The 20,281-nt window shown below is 33.2% G+C and overlaps 1 protein-coding gene and 1 long non-coding RNA gene across 2 annotated transcripts in view; both read right to left on the bottom strand.

Moving 5' to 3' along the window:
- The window catches only part of LOC134718336 (uncharacterized), a 184,466-nt gene that overhangs the window by 53,541 nt on the left and 110,644 nt on the right, over positions 1-20,281 (bottom strand). The gene's annotated exons all lie outside the window — the stretch shown is intronic.
- Positions 1,514-7,510, bottom strand: LOC134717489 (uncharacterized). The gene is made up of 3 exons (XR_010107341.1): positions 7,482-7,510; positions 6,811-6,900; positions 1,514-1,606 (listed from the first exon to the last, which is right to left on the bottom strand). It is a non-coding gene; the product is annotated as an uncharacterized LOC134717489 (long non-coding RNA).

Genomic DNA, 20,281 nt, shown 5'->3' with positions numbered 1-20,281 from the left:
CAGTCACACTTGTATTTATATTCTACATAAACAACAAATAAACAACATGTTTTATTGTGAGATGTCAGAACTTCCATCAGAACTGTTAGGTTAAAAAAATAACTTTTTTCTAGAAACATAAACAATATTCATATCAATGGACTCAGCTGGACAAGACAATTAAAATGAGACCCCACTTTATATAACTCTATCAAATATTTGTTGTCCATTAAATCTGTCTGATTAACAATGATTATGTAGAATGATCAACAGTTTAAAAAAAAAAAAAAAATCAAGAAACATTAAAACGAGTTATATTTTCTGATTCAGTACGAAAAGACAAGAAAAATAAGACCCCACTTTATATAATTCTGTCGAGTATTTGTTATTTTTAAAAGATGTTTTACATTAAATTTGTAGAATTAACAATATCCAACTAAAGATGTTAACACAACTTTTTCTCATCAACTTCTCATTAAAATCAGATGTTTACAAAATAATTTTTTGTCAAGAAACAAAATAAAACCTTAACGATCTGATTCGGTTCCGTGTTACGAATAAAATGAGATCCCACTTCATATAATTCTAACAAATATTTGTTGTCCATTAAACCTGTCTGATTAACAACATGATTTTGTGTAGATTCTGTATAAAGTGATGTTTGGTCAGAGTAAGGTCATTATATCTATCATTACCTGGGATGTAGCGTCTAACTGACTGCCGTGAGTGACCAGGTAAGTCACCACCTCCAGGTGTCCTTCCCGAGCCGCCAACATTAATGGTGTCCTTCCATACTGTAATATCAACATATAACAGACATCAAAATTGTGTCATAAACTGGACAATGTTGTGTAATAAATATAAACAAAATATATATCACATGCATCAGTGGTCAAAACTGAATAAAATGACCAGTCACATTTTTATTTATCTTCTACATAAACAACAAGTAAACAACATGCTTTATTGTGAGATGTCAGAACTTCCATCAGAACTGTTAGGTTAAAAAATAAAACTTTTTTCTAGAAACACAAACAATATTTATATCAATGGACTCAGCTGGACAAGACAATTAAAATGAGACCCCACTTTATATAATTCTATCAAATATTTGTTGTCCATTAAATCTGTCTGATTAACAATGATTATGTAGAATGATCAACAGTTTAAAAAAAAAAAAAATTCAAGAAACATTAAAACGAGTTATATTTTCTGATTCAGTACGAAGAGACAAGAAAAATAAGACCCCACTTTATATAATTCTGTCGAGTATTTGTTATTTTTAAAAGATGTTTTACATTAAATTTGTAGAATTAACAATATCCAACTAAAGATGTTAACACAACTTTTTCTCATCAACTTCTCATTAAAAATCAAATGTTTACAAAATAATTTTTCTAACCCCACTTTACATAATTCTAACAAATATTTGTTGTCCATTAAACCTGTCTGATTAACAACATGATTTTGTGTAGATTCTGTATAAAGTGATGTTTGGTCAGAGTAAGGTGATTATATCTATCATTACCTTGGATGTAGCGTCTAACTGACTGCCGTGAGTGACCAGGTAAGTCACCACCTCCAGGTGTCCTCTCACAGCCGCCCACATTAATGGTGTCCATCCATCCTGTAATATCAACATATAACAGACATCAAAACTTGTGTCATAAACTGGACAATGTTGTGTAATAAATATAAACAAAATATATATCACATCAATCAGTGGTCAAAACTGAATAAAATGACCAGTCACACTTTTATTTATATTCTACATAAACAAAAAATAAACAACATGTTTTATTGTGAGATGTCAGAACTTCCATCAGAACTGTTAGGTTAAAAAAATACTTTTTTTCTAGAAACATAAACAATATTTATATCAATGGACTCAGCTGGACAAGACATTTAAAATGAGATCCCACTTTATATAATTCTGTCAAGTATTTGTTGTCCATTAAATCTGTCTGATTAACAATGATTACGTAGAATGATCAACAGTTTTAAAAAAAAAAAAATCATGAAACATTAAAACGAGTAATATTTTCTGATTCAGTAAGACGAGACAAGAAAAATGAGACCCCACTTTATAATTCTGTCAAGTAATTGTTATTTTTAAAAGATGTTTTACATTAGATCTGTAGAAATAAAATTATCTGACTAAAAAAAAAACACAACATTTTCTCATCAACTTCTCATTAAAATCAAATGTTTACAAAATAATTTTTTGTCTGGAAACAAAATAAAACCTTAACTATCTGATTCAGTTCTGTGTTACGAATAAAATGAGACCCTACTTTATATAATTCTAACAAATATTTGTTGTCCATTTACCCTGTCTGATTAACAGTATTTTGTGTCGATTCAAAATAATGATCAAAGCTTAGAAAATATTTAGTGGTATTACCGTGTAAAATGTTGGGTGTCTATCAGCTGCTTCACATCATATGTGTTGTTGTGTATAAGGGTAATATAGCAATGGTGTATGTTTGTGGTGAGTATAAGGGTAATATAGCAATGGTGTATGTTTGTGGTGAGTATAAGGGTAATATAGCAATGGTGTATGTTTGTGATGAGTATAAGGGTAATATAGCAATGGTGTATGTTTGTGGTGAGTATAAGGGTAATATAGCAATGGTGTATGTTTGTGGTGACTATAAGTAAAGAACTGCAATAAGCCAAGTTTATTTTTTTCAAGTTTGCATTGCCTATAAGTGTGATCTGTCACTTGTTTGTGATGAGTGTAATAATGGCATTGCTATGTCACATGTTGGTGCTGAGTATAAGAGTGTCATTGCTATGTCACATGTTGGTGTTGAGTATAAGAGTGTCATTTATATGTCACATGTTGGTGTTGAGGTAAGGAGTGTCATTGCTATGTCACATGTTGGTGCTGAGTATAAGAGTGTCATTACTATGTCACATGTTGGTGTTGAGTAAAAGAGTGTCAGTGATATGTCACATGTTGGTGTTGAGTATAAGAGTGTCATTACTATGTCACATGTTGGTGTTGAGTATAAGAGTGTCATTGCTATGTCACATGTTGGTGTTGAGTTTAAGAGTGTCATTGCTAAGTGACACATGTTGATGTTGAGGTAAAGAGTGTCATTGCTATGTCACATGTTGGTGTTGACTATAAGAGTGTTATTGCTATGTCACATGTTGATGTTGAGGTAAAGAGTGTCATTGCTTTGTCGCATGTTGGTGTTGAGTATAAGAATCTCATTGCTATGTCACATGTTGGTAATGACTATAAGAGTGTCATTGCTATGTCAAATGTTGGTGTTGTCTATAAGAGTGTCATTGCTACACCACATGCTGGTGTTGAGTATAAGAGTGTCATTGCTTTGTCACATGTTGGTGTTGACTATAAGAGTGTCATTGCTATGTCACATGTTGGTAATGACTATAAGAGTGTCATTGCTATGTCAAATGTTGGTGTTGTCTATAAGAGTGTCATTGCTACACCACATGCTGGTGTTGAGTATAAGAGTGTCATTGCTATGTCACATGTTGGTGTTGAGGTAAAGAATGTCATTGCTATATCACATGTTGGTGTTGACTATAAGAGTGTCATTGATATGTCTCATGTTGGTGTTGACTATAAGAGTGTCATTGCTATGTCACATGTTGGTGTTGACTATAATAGTGTCATTGCTATGTCACATGTTGGTGTTGACTGTAAGAATGTCATTGCTATGTCACATGTTAGTGTTGACTATAAGAGTTGCATTGCTAAGTGACATGTTGGTGTTGACTATAAGAGTGTCATTGCTATGTCACATGTTGGTGTTGAGGTAAGAAGTGTCATTGTTATGTCACATGTTAGTATTGACTATAAGAGTGTCATTTCTATGTCACATGTTGGTGTTGACTATAAGAGTGTCATTGCTATGTCACATGTTGGTGTTGACTAAGAGTGTCATTGATATGTCACATGTTAGTGTTGACTATAAGAGTGTCATTGCTAAGTGACATGTTGGTGTTGACTATAAGGGTGACATTGATATGTCACAAGAGTGTCATTGCTATGTCACATGTTTATGTTGAGGTAAAGTGTGTCATCTGGTCATTGCTTTGTCAAATGTTGGTGTTGACTATCAGAGTGTCATTGATATGTCACATGTTGGTGTTGAGGTAAAGAGTGTCATTGCTATGTCACATGTTGGTGTTGAGGTAAAGAGTGTCATTGTTATGTCACATGTTGGTGTTGACTATAAGAGTAGCATTGGTATGTCACATGTTGTATGATCAGGTGTTGAGCATATGAGTGTCATTGGTATGTCACATGTTGGTGTTGACTATAAGAGTGTCATTGGTATGTCACATGTTGGTGTTGAGGTAAAGAGTGTCATTGCTATGTCACATGTTGGTGTTGAGGTAAAGAGTGTCATTGCTATGTCATATGTTGGTGTTGACTATAAGAGTGTCATTGCTGTGTCAAATGTTAGTGTTGAGTATAAGAGTGTCATTGCTAAGAGACATGATGGTGTTGAGGTAAAGAGTGTCATTGCTATGTCATATGTTGGTGTTGAGGTAAAGTGGCATTGCTATGTCACATGGTGGTGTTGACTATAAGAGTGTCATTGCTAAGTGACATGTTGGTGTTGAGGTAAAGAGTGTCATTGCTATGTCACATGTTGGTGTTGAGCATATGAGTGTCATTGCTATGTCACATGTTGGTGTTGACTATAAGAGTGTCATTGATCTGTCACATGTTGGTGTTGAGGTAAATAGTGTCATTGCTATGTCACATGTTGGTGTTGAGCATATGAGTGTCTTAGCTATGTCACATGTTGGTGTTGAGGTAAGGAGTGTCATTGCTATGTCACATGTTGGTGTTGACTATAAGAGTGTCATTGCTATGTCACATGTTGGTGTTGAGGTAAAGAGTGTCAATGCTATGTCACATGTTGGTGTTGAGCATATGAGTGTCATTGCTATGTCACATGTTGGTGTTGACTATAAGAGTGTCATTGATCTGTCACATGTTGGTGTTGAGGTAAAGAGTGTCATTGCTATGTCACATGTTGGTGTTGAGCATATGAGTGTCATTGCTATGCACATGTTGGTGTTGAGGTAAGGAGTGTCATTGCTATGTCACATGTTGGTGTTGAGGTAAGGAGTGTCATTGCTATGTCACATGTTGGTGTTGATTATAATAGTGTCATTGCTATGTCACATGTTGGTGTTGAGGTAAAGAGTGTCATTGCTATGTCACATGTTGGTGTTGACTATAAGAGTGTCATCGCTATGTCATATGTTGGGGTTGAGGTAAAGAGTGTCATTGCTATGTCACATGTTTGTGTTAAGCATATGAGTGTCATTGCTATGTCACATGTTTGTGTTGACTATAATAGTGTCATTGCTATGTCACATGTTAGTGTTGAGTATAAGAGTGGCATTGCTAAGTGACATGTTGGTGTTGACTATAAGAGTGTCATTGCTATGTCACATGTTGGTGTCGAGCATATGAGTGTCATTGCTATGTCACATGTTGGTGTTGAGCATATGAGTGTCATTGCCATGTCACATGTTGGTGTTGACTATAAGTGTGTCATTGCTATGTCACATGTTTATGTTGAGGTAAAGAGTGTCATCTGGTATTTGCTATGTCAAATGTTGGTGTTGACTATCAGAGTGTCATTGCTATGTCACATGTTGGTTTTGAGGTAAAGAATGTTATTGCTATGTCACATGTTGGTTTTGAGGTAAAGAGTGTCATTGTTATGTCACATGTTGGTGTTGACTATAAGAGTCTCATTGGTATGTCACATGTTGTATGATCAGGTGTCACATGTCATGTTCAGACAGTAGTAAATGCATGTTGTATGATCAGGTGTCACATTTCATGTTCAGTACAGGAGTGGTAAATGAATGTTGTATGATGTGGTGTTACATGTCATGTTCAGTAGAGGAGTGGTAAATGCATGGTGTATGATCAGGTGTCACATGTCATGTTCAGTACAGGAGTGGTAAATGCAGATTGTATAATCAGGTGTTACATGTCATGTTCAGTACCAGAGCGGTAAATGAATGTTGTATGATCAGGTGTCACATGTCATGTTAAGTACAGGAGTGGTAAATGCATGTTGTATAATCAGGTGTTACATGTCATGTTCAGTACAATAGTAGTAAATGAAAGTTGTATAGTCAGGTGTTACATGTCATGTTCAGTACAGGAGTGGTAAATGCATGTTGTATAATCAGGTGTAACATGTCATGTTCAGTACTGGAGTGGTAAATGAATATTGTATGATCAGGTGTCACATATCATGTTCAGAACAGGAGTGGTTAATGAATGTTGTATGATCAGGTGTCACATGTCAAGTTTAGTACTGGAGTGGTAAATGAATGATGTATTATCAGGTGTCACATGTCATGTTCAGTACAGGAGTGGTAAATGCATGTTGTATGATCAGGTGTCACATGTCATGTTCAGTACAGGAGTGGTCAATGAAAGTTGTATGATCAGGTGTCATGTCTCAAGTCATGGTCATGCAAGATTTTTTTGGGACCAAAGTAATGTTTTTTGTCTAGAATACTATGTTACGTGTAATAAAGTAAATCTATATTTCAATTGTATACAGTTACGAAGTATCAGACAGCAACTCTTTGACATACAAACTGGAGTGGTATTCATCAGTGTAATAAAGTTAATCACAATATATCATAATACTATGTTTCTAAATATTTTGAAGACAAGAGTATTTGCAATAAATAGAATGTACACTGAATCATAGAACACTAACAAGGGCAATGTTTAACTGATCCACATTATGTGTACTATATAATAAATATCTGTAAATGTGTTAAACATTTTACTTTACTTACAAAATTATCTCTACATTCCAAGTTAGCTCTGTTCTTTACACATATTTCTACCTCTTTTATATTCCCCTCCTTTGCAGCTGTAAGAAGTTTCTGTAAGCAAAACAAAGCTTTTACATTTTTCTCTAGAACATACAAATGTATTATAAATGTAATAATTGAATTTAACAAGCTACATTTTTACAGTTCCAACAGTTTATACCAAAAACAGTGATTACCAAGAAGGAGTGAAATTGTTGTCTATAATTTAAGAGTTTGTTTTTTTAGAAAAGTCTGTAGACAATTGTATATGCATCAGTTTTGAGATCAGCCTAAGTTTTTGTTGAGGTTTGTACTGCACGCCTGTATCTTTATAACATAGGTCACATGACATAGGTCACATGACACTGACTGACTGAGAATATTACACACCTGTATCTTTATGTACATTTTATAGACAACATAAGTCACATGACATAGGTCACATGACACTGACTGACTGAGAATACTACACACCTGTATCTTTATGTACAGTGTGTAGACAACATAGATCACATGACATACATTTTGTAGGTCACATGACACTGACTGACTCTGAGAATACTACACACCTGTATCTTTCTGTACAGTTTATAGACAACATGGGACACATGACATAGGTCACATGACAATGACTTTTTAGAAGAAAAACTTACCTCATCCCAACTTGCCATTATATCCTGTAAAAGAAATTGAAATCATTGTATATTTATTAAAATAAGGAGATATGATTACCAATGAGACAACTATCCACTTAAGTTCAAATGAAGTGGATGTAAGCAATTTAATATAGGCAACAGTACGGCCTTCAATAATAAGAACAAGAGGCTGTCAAGTGACAGCAAACTGGATTTTCCTGCATACAATGTAGGTCGAACCCTGAACAGTTGAATAAGTATGGACACAACATTTAAGCTTAAAACAGCTCTGAACTGGGATTCTGATTGAATATTTATAATAGATTATTTTCTAATTAAGAGGGAATGCCAAAAACCATCAAACTTCCTCCCTAAAATTTATTGAAAGTACATTTTTAATTAATAATGAAAATGATATTTGCAAATCTGAAACACAAACAGGATCATGTAAAAAAATAAACATTGACACACACAGCAAAAATGAATTACCACATAACAACTGTGACATCTACCTTCATAACACACATGACTTTAAAAAAAAAGCCAAAAAGAAATTTTGATGTTATCATTACTCAGGTCAGGAACACTACCTTATATGGAAATGCACGAATTAGCATACTTATGTTCTCGCACGTGTAATTGTTTATTTACGTGTGACGCAATTTATTGTTACCTGGTTTTTTTTACCAATCCACTTAATGAGCATGATGAGCAACAATGCATTATGGACTACTACGTGTTTACAATCAACCAAGAACACATGCTACTTACTTAAATACAACACATTTTGTCGTGCAATGTGGGATTAACAATTTCGCTTAGTTTTTCATTTTTTGTATCCACATTTATAGTTCGTGATATAAAGTATTCGTTCCATGCTCAGATTAATGAAGAGTTCTTTCTTTGCGAAGAAAAAGTGTTTGATTAACCAGATATATAGCTATTCACGTGTTTGATGATGACATGCAGAATTCATGTATTTGTCCACCAGACAGCAACAAAACAACAGTGAAAAACACAATTACACATCAGACAAACATACAAGTGTAAAGTTAGCCGTCGATTACAGCCGATGCTAATATTCATGAGTGCAGAAACTTTCGTATAGATAGTTAAAGAGAAATGTGTGATCCATGAATTTTGTGTCTTTACAAAAGAAGAAGACTAAGAGTTTGTCAAGTATCTGATGGGGTCACTAAACTTTTTGAGTTTAAAAATATATATTGCACCTACTTTTATGTTTAAAAAGTAATTTAAATCAAGGACAAAATGTGTTAATATATTTGTCTTTAAGAGACAATAGCGTATAATCATCAGTGTTCTCCCCAGAAATTTTGGATAGCATCACATTTTGCGTAAAAAAAAATAACTGTATTTTTTTAATGTCATTTGTTGCGTCACGTTGATGCTCTATTTCCTTTATACGTTTTAGTTTATATTGTTCAATTCATAACTGAGAATACAATTAAACTATAACCACAAAAACAATAGTTTCAGTTTATGTTTTCTTTATTCATTTATAGTTACAGAATTATTTTTTTGCTTTTGTGCCAAAAATAAATATGTGGTTTCAGTTACCCAACAATAAGTCAAATGAATGAATGGTTCATTATAGTGCAACCTGTATATATACAAAACTAAATATCTAGTACACAAAATTAACTATTTTTTATATTATATTAAGTAAAGATAATGTAGCAAAAAAAAAATCAATTTAAAAACTTTTTTTTATCATGTTTATGAAATTCATTGTTTCATGGCACTCAATGAATTAGTCCCAGTTGTTTCTTATCTTTACATCAAAATGATATGTATTTTTAACAAAGTTATCTTACAAATAGTCGGTAAATGCGTAGTTTTCTCTCTTGGTATATTTTTTCTGTCTACTGTCCATCTGTTGTCATTAAAATGTGGATTTTTGTCATATCTGGTCCAGTTCCTATCCGTAGTTTACACAAAAATGTGCAATGGCAGCCGTAGAAAAATTTACGAAAATGAGTCCGAGAATAAACATTGTTTGACAAGAGATTGTGAATGAATAAGACGCTTTTAATGCATTAAATGGATTCAACATAAACTTAAGCCAATTATGATAACTTTTTAAAGAAGTATAAAACTTATTTTAGCTCTAAACCAAAATTCTCGCTCTCGTATTACCGGAAGAGTAAGAAAGTAATTTTTGGAGAGTTTCACAAATAAACGACCTTTTTAAAAAAAAAAAAGTCATTTCAATCTTTGAAATTTCTTAATACAAAACGTAGATTTCGAATTTTTTTGTGATTGCATTTTTCCATGTCGAAATTGGTGATTGCAGACACGTGGTATTAGTCATGCCACAAGTGTCAGCTTGGGATATTCGCATCCAAACAGTTATCACCCTGAGGGCAATTAACACCTAGCTATTTAATCTCTTAATTGCTTTAAGTGTCCGACTTAAAGGGATTACAATTAAAGGTGATATAATTTTTATGATCATAATCGATAATAGATGAAAGTTCAAAATTGAGGACAAGTAAAATAGCATCTTCAAAATAATTATAGCGTCGCGGGAATTATTATAGCATCACGGTGAAAAAATATAGCGTCGCGGCACCGCGACGCTAAAACGGCCTGGACTGGGTTGCACAAACGTCTATTAAGTTAATAGACTATTAACTTCTAATAGACTATTAAATATCTAATTGACAATTAGTTAATAGAGTGATTTAATAGCGTTGCACGAATCACTTTTAAGGATACTATTTACTAATAGACAATTAAGTGACTATTAACAATTTAATAGTCAATTAAGCTCCATTTAATTCTGCGAGTTTCATCATTTTTTCACAACGTCATTACGATTTTCTCGATTTTCATCATTTTCACGACGTCATCATGATTTACACGATTTTCATAAATTTTTCATGACGTCAACACGATTTCAGCGATTTCAGCATTTTTCAACTGGGTTGTGTTCAACATCGTAGCAACTAAATAATGCTACGTAGTGCTACGTAGATTTATTACTATTGAACGTGTAGCTAGCCTAGCTGCTATCAATATCTACTTATAGCTGCTAGGCTAGCTACACGTTCAATAGTCATATATCTACGTAGCCGATAATATATTGAACGCAACCCTGGGTCTACTTTCAATTGACACCAAATGGCCAATTCCAAAATACAAGAAATTGCATATGTTGTATTGAAAAGGATAGAAAAGTCTCGAAAAACGAGGGGAATAGGGGAATAAAAAAGCATTAGTCTTAAATTCCATTATGTTACTTATTTTAATATAAAGTTTGTTGTCGACGTCTACAAAGGAAAATTGACAACTGCAGCCTGCTATATTTATATCTTCCATTTCGAGAGTCTGACTCAATCTAAGTCGATTTTTCACTTCATTTATGGAAGGTTGGGAACTCGAATAAATTGCTATAGCATTTGGCACAATCATGGTAAAATCAGAAATTTTTAATCTTCCTTGAGAAAAATTTAGCCGCTAATTTATTTTAAACAAGATACAAGAAATTGCTTGTGTTGTCATTGCAAGGGATTGAAAATTCTTGGAAAAAATACACGAGAGAAGAAATTAAGTATCATAAATCGGGGCAGCCCCGTTATTCAGATGTCCCATTAGTCCGACACCCCATTGGTGCGACAACCAAATAGTCCGACGCCCCATTAGTCCGACGCCCCATTAGTCCGACACCCCATGGTAGTCCGATACCCCAAATAGTCTGACATGGAATAATTCAACAACTTTTTTAAATAAATAATTTTGATTTCAAGAGAATAATTCCATCAGTTAAACCTATTCCTCCTGATAGTCCTAAAAATAATAATACAAGTAACATATCAAAAAGTACTTACAATATTTCAATTTTGCGTGATGTCCAGTGGCAAATATTACTGACATGCATGTTCAGGCCGAGAACAATCAGTTGACAGTAAAAACTAGAGGCTCTAAAGAGCCTGTGTCGCTCACCTTGGTCTATGTTCATATTAAACAAAGGACACAAATGGATTCATGACAAAATTGTATTTTGGTGATGGTGATGTGTTTGAAGTTCTTACTTTACTGAACGATTTTGCTTCTTACAATTATATCTATAATGAACTTTGCCCATTAGTAACAGAGAACTATATTTGGTAAAAATTTACATAAATTTACCAAATTAATGAAAATTGTTAAAAATTGACTATAAAGGGCAATAACTCCTTAAGGGGTCAATTGACCATTTAGGTCATGTTGACTTATTTGTAGATCTTACTTTGCTGAACATTATTGCTGTTTACAGTTTATCGCTATCTATAATAGTATTCAAGAATACCAAAAACAGCAAAATTTCTTTAAAAATTACCAATTGGAGGGCAGCAACCCAACAACCAGTTGTCCAATTCATCTGAAAAAGGACAGATAGATATTGACTTGATTAACAATTCAACTTCTTGTCAGATTTGCTCTAAATGCTTTGGTTTCATAGTTATAAACCCAAAACTGCATTTTACCCCTATGTTCTATTTTTAGCCGTGGCGGCCACCTTGGTTGAATGGCCAGGTCATCGGACACATTTTTCAACCTAGATACCCCAAAGATGATTGTGGCCTAGTAGTTTCAGTGGAGATTTTTGTAAAAGATTACTTAGATTTACGAAAAATGGTTAAAAATTGACTATAAAGGGCAATAACTCCTAAAGGGGTCAACTGACATTTCGGTCATGTTGATTTATTTGTAAATCTAACTTTGCTGAACATTATTGATGTTTACAGTTAATCTCTATCTATAATAATATTCAAGATAATAACCAAAAACAGCAAAATTTCCTCAAAATTACCAATTCAGGGGCAGCAACCCAACAACCTATTGACCGATTCATCTGAAAATTTCAGGGCAGATAGATCTTGACCTGATAAACATTTTTATCCCATGTCAGATTTCCTCAAAATGCTTTGGTTTTTGAGTTATAAGCCAAAAACTGCATTTTACCCCTATGTTCTATTTTTAGATGTGGCGGCCATCTTGGTTGGTTGACCAGGTCATGCCACACATTTTTTAAACTAGATACCCCAAAGATGATTGTGGCCAAGTTTGGATTAACTTGGCCCAGTAGTTTCAGAGAAGAAGATTTTTGTAAAAGATTACTTTAATTTACGAAAAATGGTTAAAAATTGACTATAAAGGGTAATAACTCCTAAACGGGTCAACTGACCATTTTGGTCATGTTGAATTATTTGTAGATCTTACTTTGCTGAACATTATTGGTGTTTTACAGTTTATCTCTATCTATAATAATATTCAAGATAATAACCAAAAACAGCAAAATTTCCTCAAAATTACCAATTCAGGGGCAGCAACCCAACAACCTATTGACCGATTCATCTGAAAATTTCAGGGCAGATAGATCTTGACCTGATAAACATTTTTATTCCGTCAGATTTTCTCAAAATGCTTTGGTTTTTGAGTAATAAGCCAAAAACTGAATTTTACCCCTATGTTCTATTTTTAGCCGTGGCGGCCATCTTGGTTGGTTGACCAGGTCATGCCACACATTTTTTAAACTAGATACCCCAAAGATGATTGTGGCCAAGTTTGGATTAATTTGGCCCAGTAGTTTCAGAGAAGAAGATTTTTGTAAAAGATTACTTTAATTTACGAAAAATGGTTAAAAATTGACTATAAAGGGCAATAACTCCTAAACTGGTCAACTGACCATTTTGGTCATGTTGACTTATTTGTAGATCTTACTTTGCTGAACATTATTGCTGTTTACAGTTTATCTTTATCTATAATAATATTCAAGATAATAACCAAAAACAGCAAAATTTCCTCAAAATTACCAATTCAGGGGCAGCAACCCAACAACCTATTGACCGATTCATCTGAAAATTTCAGGGCAGATAGATCTTGACCTGATAAACATTTTGACCCCATGTCAGATTTGCTCTAAATGCTTTGGTTTTTGAGTTATAAGCCAAAAACTGCATTTTACCCCTATGTTCTATTTTTAGCCGTGGCGGCCATCTTGGTTGGTTGACCGGGTCAAGCCACACATTTTTTAAACTAAATACCCCACTGATGATTGTGGCCAAGTTTGGTTTGATTTGGCCCAGTAGTTTCAGAGGAGAAGATTTTTGTAAAAGCTAACGCCGGACGACGGACGCAAAGTGATGAGAAAAGCTCACTTGGCCCTTTGGGCCAGGTGAGCTAAAAAGTAGATAGGCCCTGTCATAGTTGCCATCTGGCATGAAAAAAGGTCAATGACACTTGAACTGCCACTAGACAATGAAAGTACATACTAGTATTGAATAGGAACCGCCGCGAATTTGCATTGCAGCAGGCTCAGGCAATTTATCACGGTTGATTGGTAGATATGTATTTGTGAAAGTGGTCGGATATATTCACCCCTAAAAATAAAGAATGAATGAGACGCGGTGTAGCGAACATTTTGTCAAACTAAATAAGCTTTGTGAAGCTTTATCGAATAACTAACATGACGATACACAGCTATGTATCTCTCCCATAGCAGTGGAATTAGAAAGTTAAGGCTCCAGTTAGGCTTTACCGCTTAGACGATTGTATGAGAGATGCTTAGTTTAGTGTACAGAATTATTTTGAGATGAACATTAGTTTAGTTAGTCTATATATACAACAATGTTTATACACTACTTAAAATTGAAGAGTCAGTTAATACGCGGTACGTTGAACTATAAAGACTGTGGCAAACCAAATAGAACTTTGTAAAGTTTGCCACGTTCTCTGTGAGGAATCTTTTAGAATAAGTTTACAACAGCAAAAAATGCTCGTAAATCGGAATAGTGAAAACTGGCACCTTCCGTTGTGAGTGTCAAAAGGGGTGGTGTTGGTTGCTAGAGTAATTTTCGTGTCGCATGTTTGCATGTGTTGTTTAACACTATATATAAGGAATGGGGGAATCTGCATTCAAAATATTTTTGTTCATCTGCTTGACCAGAAATATTTTTTTCCATCAAATTGGGGATCAGAATATTTTTTTTTAGGAAAAAAACCATCACCCCCTTGAAGTTAAATGGTCGTTCCCTGATCACATGAACATTTTTCTTTATGAAGAGAGACTGCACTGCTGATGACATTTCTTTTTTTTAGTAGAATGTGTTCCCATTTTCTTATACCAAAACTTGCAAAGTTTTCAGTTTCTTTATATGCATATGGTCATGGTACTTCTTTGATAGTTATACCCGATATGTGGCATGCTAAAATCTGTTTCTGTGATATTAGAACGAATAGTTCAAATACCATGTCAACAATTATTCTACCAAGGGGTGTCTGGATTGAGGAGGAGGGGGTCTTTCATATCTGTATTCTTTAAAATGTTTGCCATTTTCTCTATTTTTTAATACTTTTTGCCCATTATTTTAGGACCTTATTTTTCTCTATTCTTTACCCCCCTTATTATTCTCTATTCTGTAAATCAACATCAGCACCCTCATGAAGCTCTACTCATGAAGTATATTTTCTATTACGGCAGTCAATATTAGATATTTGTTTGAAGTTTATACCCAAGATACACAAAAGTGTAGAATAGTTTCGTTTCATCTATATAACAGTTTTCAGTTGCAAAAAAAATGTTAGATATGTATTATTGGTTATAAATATTATGGACAATATACACTATGCCATCTTTATTTAAAAAAAACTAAATTAATTCACTATGTAATATATCAAAATTATCACGTAGTTTCTCTTTGTGTCCGACGAATAACAATGTATGGTATTGTGCACTGTTCTGTTATTTGTGTTTCTTATCTGTAGTAATCATTTAAAAAATGTTAACTTGGCATGCCATACTTGATAGAAATGCGGACGTGAAAGAAAGCACTCTTTATCAAAACGTCAATGGAGATTACATTTACACATTATTTGTTTATACATCATATTTCAGGGAAAATGTGTATTAATTTTCAATGTTGACACCAATATCGATCTGCTGTATGTAGAATTTTACGAAGAAAAACTACGGCTGTAAATTAAAACTGCCATATATTTGTTATTGCATAGCAAAGACTAGTTTTTTTTCACAATATTATAATATTATAGACCTAGTCCAAATAATTTTGACGTCTGGCAAGGCTATTTTGATTTTTTTCTGGGACGCCTTCCATTGACCCAATATTATAATATTATTGACCTAGTCCATATTGTTATCGAATGATGCAGTCCGGTGTATCCGCGCATTACAGAATTATTTTGAGAAGAACATTAGTTTAGTTTGTTTATATACAACAATGTTTATACACTATTTAATTGAAGAGTGAATTATTTAAAGTTAATACATTGAACTCTAAAGACAGTGTTAAACCAAATAGAACTTTGTAAAATTTACCGCGGTCTATGAGGAATCTGTAAGAACAAGTTTACAACAGCAAAAAATGCTGGTAAATCGGAATAATAAAAACTAGAACCTTCCTGTGACAGTGACAACTATTTTATGAAGGGGTGTCTGGATTGCGGAGGAGGGGTCGTTAATTCCTATCTGAATTCTTTATACTTTTTGCCAATTATTCTCTAATCTTTATATTTAAACACCTCATTTTTCTCTATTCTTTGTTATTGGTCCATTTTTCTCTATTCTTTAAGTTTCCCCCCATTATTCTCTATTCTGTAAACCCGCATCCACACTCTCGTGAAGCTCTACTCATGAAGTTTATTTTCTATAACTGCAGTTATTAACCTTTAAATTGTCGGCCTATTGGGGTGTCGGAACAGTGGGGTGTCGGAATAATGATGTGTCGGAATATATTGGCAACCCCATATAAGTCCAATAATTTCTGTTATTATGAACCCTATCCCATGTGAATATCAGATATTAATTTTAAGTTTATATCCAAGATATACCAAAGTGTCGGATAGTTTTGTTTCATCTTCATTACAGTTTTCAGTTGCAAATTTTTTTTAATAAATATGTATTGGATATAAATATTATGGACATACACCATGCCATCTTAAATAAATAAAAAAAAATAAAAACTATCACATAGTTTCTCTTATCTCCTACGAATAACAATGTATGTTATTGTACGTTATTGTGCACTGTTCTGTTATTCATTTCTCCAATCTGTAGTAATCATTAAAATGTTAACTCGGCATGCCATACTTGGTAGAAATGCGGACATGAAAGAAAGCACTCTTTATCAAAGCGTCAACGGAGATTGCACATTCTTCACCCCTGTTATAAAAGGTTTTCAAATGTCCAATGCTTTCGTCCATGCATGCCTTCTAAAATGGTTAATTTTGGAGAAATAAACATACAATATTAGCATGATTAGTACATTGGACAATTTAATGATATTCACACTGAAAAGTGGGTCGTCTGATATAGGCGGAACAGTACAGACTAAAGAGAAAGAGATTGAAAATAAAACCATTGTTTCCCTAATAGATTCATAATGAAAATGGTTAATCATAGAATAACAGTTATATATATATCTTCATTTATGCTTCAAAAACTTATCAATTTTTATCTTTTCTTTCTATTATTATTTTAATAATAACAAAAACAATTCTTTTTGTGACGAAATCATATATACAATGTGGGATATCACCGGCTGTGCGAGGCTCTAAGTCCGTCAAATCATCGAGTTGAGAAGCCTGTCACGGTATTTTTCGGCTGATTTTGAGGTACAAGTAATCCAAGCACTTGCATGGCATCCATTTTAAATGAACAATTAAGGACTTAATAGCGCACCTTCGTTCAATTAAATTTAATAGTGAGTTAATAGATTAGTAACGTTAATTAAATGTTGTGCAACGCAAGTAATAGACTATTAAATTTAAGTGTACTTTTAATAGACTATTAACTTTAATAGACGTTTGTGCAACTCAGTCCTTGGAAGAACACTGATCATCAATCGTGGCCATTAATAGCCGACTACTGTGGATTCATTTATTTTCGTGGGTATCAATTTTCGTGGATAGAGAAAAAAGACGTTTCGTGGTATACGTAAATTCGTGGATAGCTGATTACAAAAAAAATAGATACGTAATTCGTGGATTTCTTTTTGATTTAGGAGATCATATAACCTCCTTGGTTTGATCAATAATAAAACAAACCAAAAAGAAGGATTTCATTGAAAAAGTTTTGAAATGTCAAAATCCTCACTTGGTCATTCTAGGTTAAAGTGTTCATTGATAACTTCGATTACAACAATGATAGAGACAACAAATTATTTACATGTTTGTTGTACAATTAATAAATTTTTGTCTAAATTTTATAAGGCATTCAAAACTTTATGATTGACAGCTCATTTCCCTAATCACGATATAATAAACAGTAATATAAGTATAAGGTGTGAAACTTCAACATAAATGTTCCTGTCATAAACAATATTACCTACAGCAATATCCACGTACTTAATCCTATTGATTTTTAATTACTGGTAAACCAAAATATGACACGGTAATTAACAACTTGCAGTTATTTCCAATGAACAGTTTCAATCAATTTTAAAAAGTAAATTATCGCTGACATTCGATATATTTATTATAGATTTAATCAAAATACTTGTATCTTCTCTCAATAAAAAAACGTGTGTTATGTTACATGTTACAATGTTTACCGCTAGTCAACACTATACTAGAACTGCATAACATAACCGAAAATAAACATCCGACTTCATATACATTTCTCGGGATTATTCTTCGTTGAATTATTAAATTCGTGGTTCGCTGTGACCCACGAAACCCACGAAAATTGGTAAACCACGAATAAAAATGAATCTACAGTATACGGTATGGGGTTTTCTCATTGTTGAAGGCGTTACAGTTGCCTATCATTACTTACATCCACTTTATTTGTGCTTAAGTGGATAGTTGTCCCATTTGGCAATCATACCCCATCTCCTTATTTTTGTATATAAACATCCCTCAGAAGTTCGTGTTTCCATTATAAAGTATTTACATACATCACAGTGTTTACTAAAAAGTATTGGTTTTTGACATATTTCAGTATTTGGAACTTTCAAACTGTTCCCTTTGCTCTGACGGTAGTGGAAAACAACTGTTGTTTCATATGGTTTTCGTCTTTGCTAAGATTTTTTTTCAAATGGAGATATAAGATTTTTTTTTAATTTTTAACAGACTCGGACTCGAACATTTGTCAATCTTAATAAAATCATTAATGATGTTATCCATGTTTATGTCCGACAACGTTGGAAATTTGATATGTTTTGTGAAAATTGCACCTTTACACCTAAACCTACTATATTTCTTTTATGCATTGGATATAAAAATTTCTATTTTTGTATATAAAATAAGGCCGGTGTCATATGGTATTTTGAACCCCCTAAAAATTGAACCCGGGGTCAAAATACCATGCGGTAAAATGACCCCGGGGTCATTATACCGCATGGTATTTTGACCCCGGGGTCATTTTTCACATATGGTATTTTGAACCCCCCTGCGGTATATTGAACCCCCCTGTTTTTAAGAAATAGTATTGCAGATAATCTTATTTACAATTTATTGGCTATTTTTTTTTTATTAGAGGTTATGAGTAGGGGGTTCAATATACCGCAGGGGGGTCAAAATACCATGGCTATATAAAATTTTGCAAAATATCTTTTCCAGTATGCCAAATACATATAAACTACTTATTGGAGTATTATAACTATGTGAAGGAGTTAGAATAGCTTGGATTTTTGAAATTCAAGGTCTATAGTAGGGGGTTCAATATACCGCAGGGGGGTCAAATTACCATGGCTAATTAAAATTTTCAAAATATCTTTTCCAGCATGTTGAATACATACAAATTACAATTTGGAGTGTTATTACTATGTTAAGGAATTAGAATAGCTTGAATTTTTGAAATTCAAGGTCTATGGTAGGGGGTTCAATATACCGCAGGGGGGTCAAAATACCATGGCAAAGTAAAATTTTCAAAATATCTTTTCCAGCATGTTAAATACATACAAACTACTTGTAGGAGTATTATAACTATGTTAAGGAGTTTGAATAGCTAAACTTTTTGAAATTTAAGGTCTATAGTAGGGGGTTCAATAAACTACAGGGGGGTCAAAATACCATGAAAATTTTTTTTTTTCAAAACATTTTTTCTAGCATTTTAAATACATACAAACTACTTATTGAAGTATTATAACTATGTTAAGGAGTTAGAATTGCAAGAATTTTTAAAATTTAAAGTCTATGGTAGGGGGTTCAATATACCGCAGGGGGGTCAAAATACCATGGCTAAGTAAAATTTTCAAAATATCTTTTCCAGTATGTTAAATACATACAAACTACTTGTAGGAATATTATAACTTTGTTAAGGAGTTTGAATAGCTAGAATTTTTGAAATTTAAGGTCTATAGTAGGGGGTTCAATATACCGCAGGGGGGTCAATATACCATGGAAATAATTTTTTTTCAAAACATTTTTTCCAGGATGTTAAATGCATACAAACTACTTATTGAAGTATTATTACTAAGTTAAGGAGTTAGAATAGCTAGAATTTTTGAATATTAAGGTCTATGGAAGGGGGTTCAATATACCGCAGGGGGGTCAAAATACCATGGAAATTTATTTTTTTTCTAACATCTTTTCCAGCATTTTAAATACATACAAACTACTTATTGGAGTATTATTACTATGTTAAGGAGTAAGAATTGAAGGAATTTTTTAAATTGAAGGTCTATGGTAGGGGGTTCAATATACCGCAGGGGGGTCAAAATACCATGGCAAAGTAAAATTTTCAAAATATCTTTTCCAGTATGTAATATACATACAAACTACTTGTAGGAGTATTATAACTATGTTAAGGAGTTTGAATAGCTAGAATTTTTGAAATTTAAGGTCTATAGTAG

The sequence above is a fragment of the Mytilus trossulus genome, chromosome 5 (assembly GCF_036588685.1).
Source record: "Mytilus trossulus isolate FHL-02 chromosome 5, PNRI_Mtr1.1.1.hap1, whole genome shotgun sequence".
Taxonomy (NCBI): Eukaryota; Metazoa; Mollusca; class Bivalvia; order Mytilida; family Mytilidae; genus Mytilus; species Mytilus trossulus.
The sequence above is the reverse complement of the archived record's forward strand: the minus strand, read 5'-3'. Positions and strand labels throughout refer to the sequence as shown.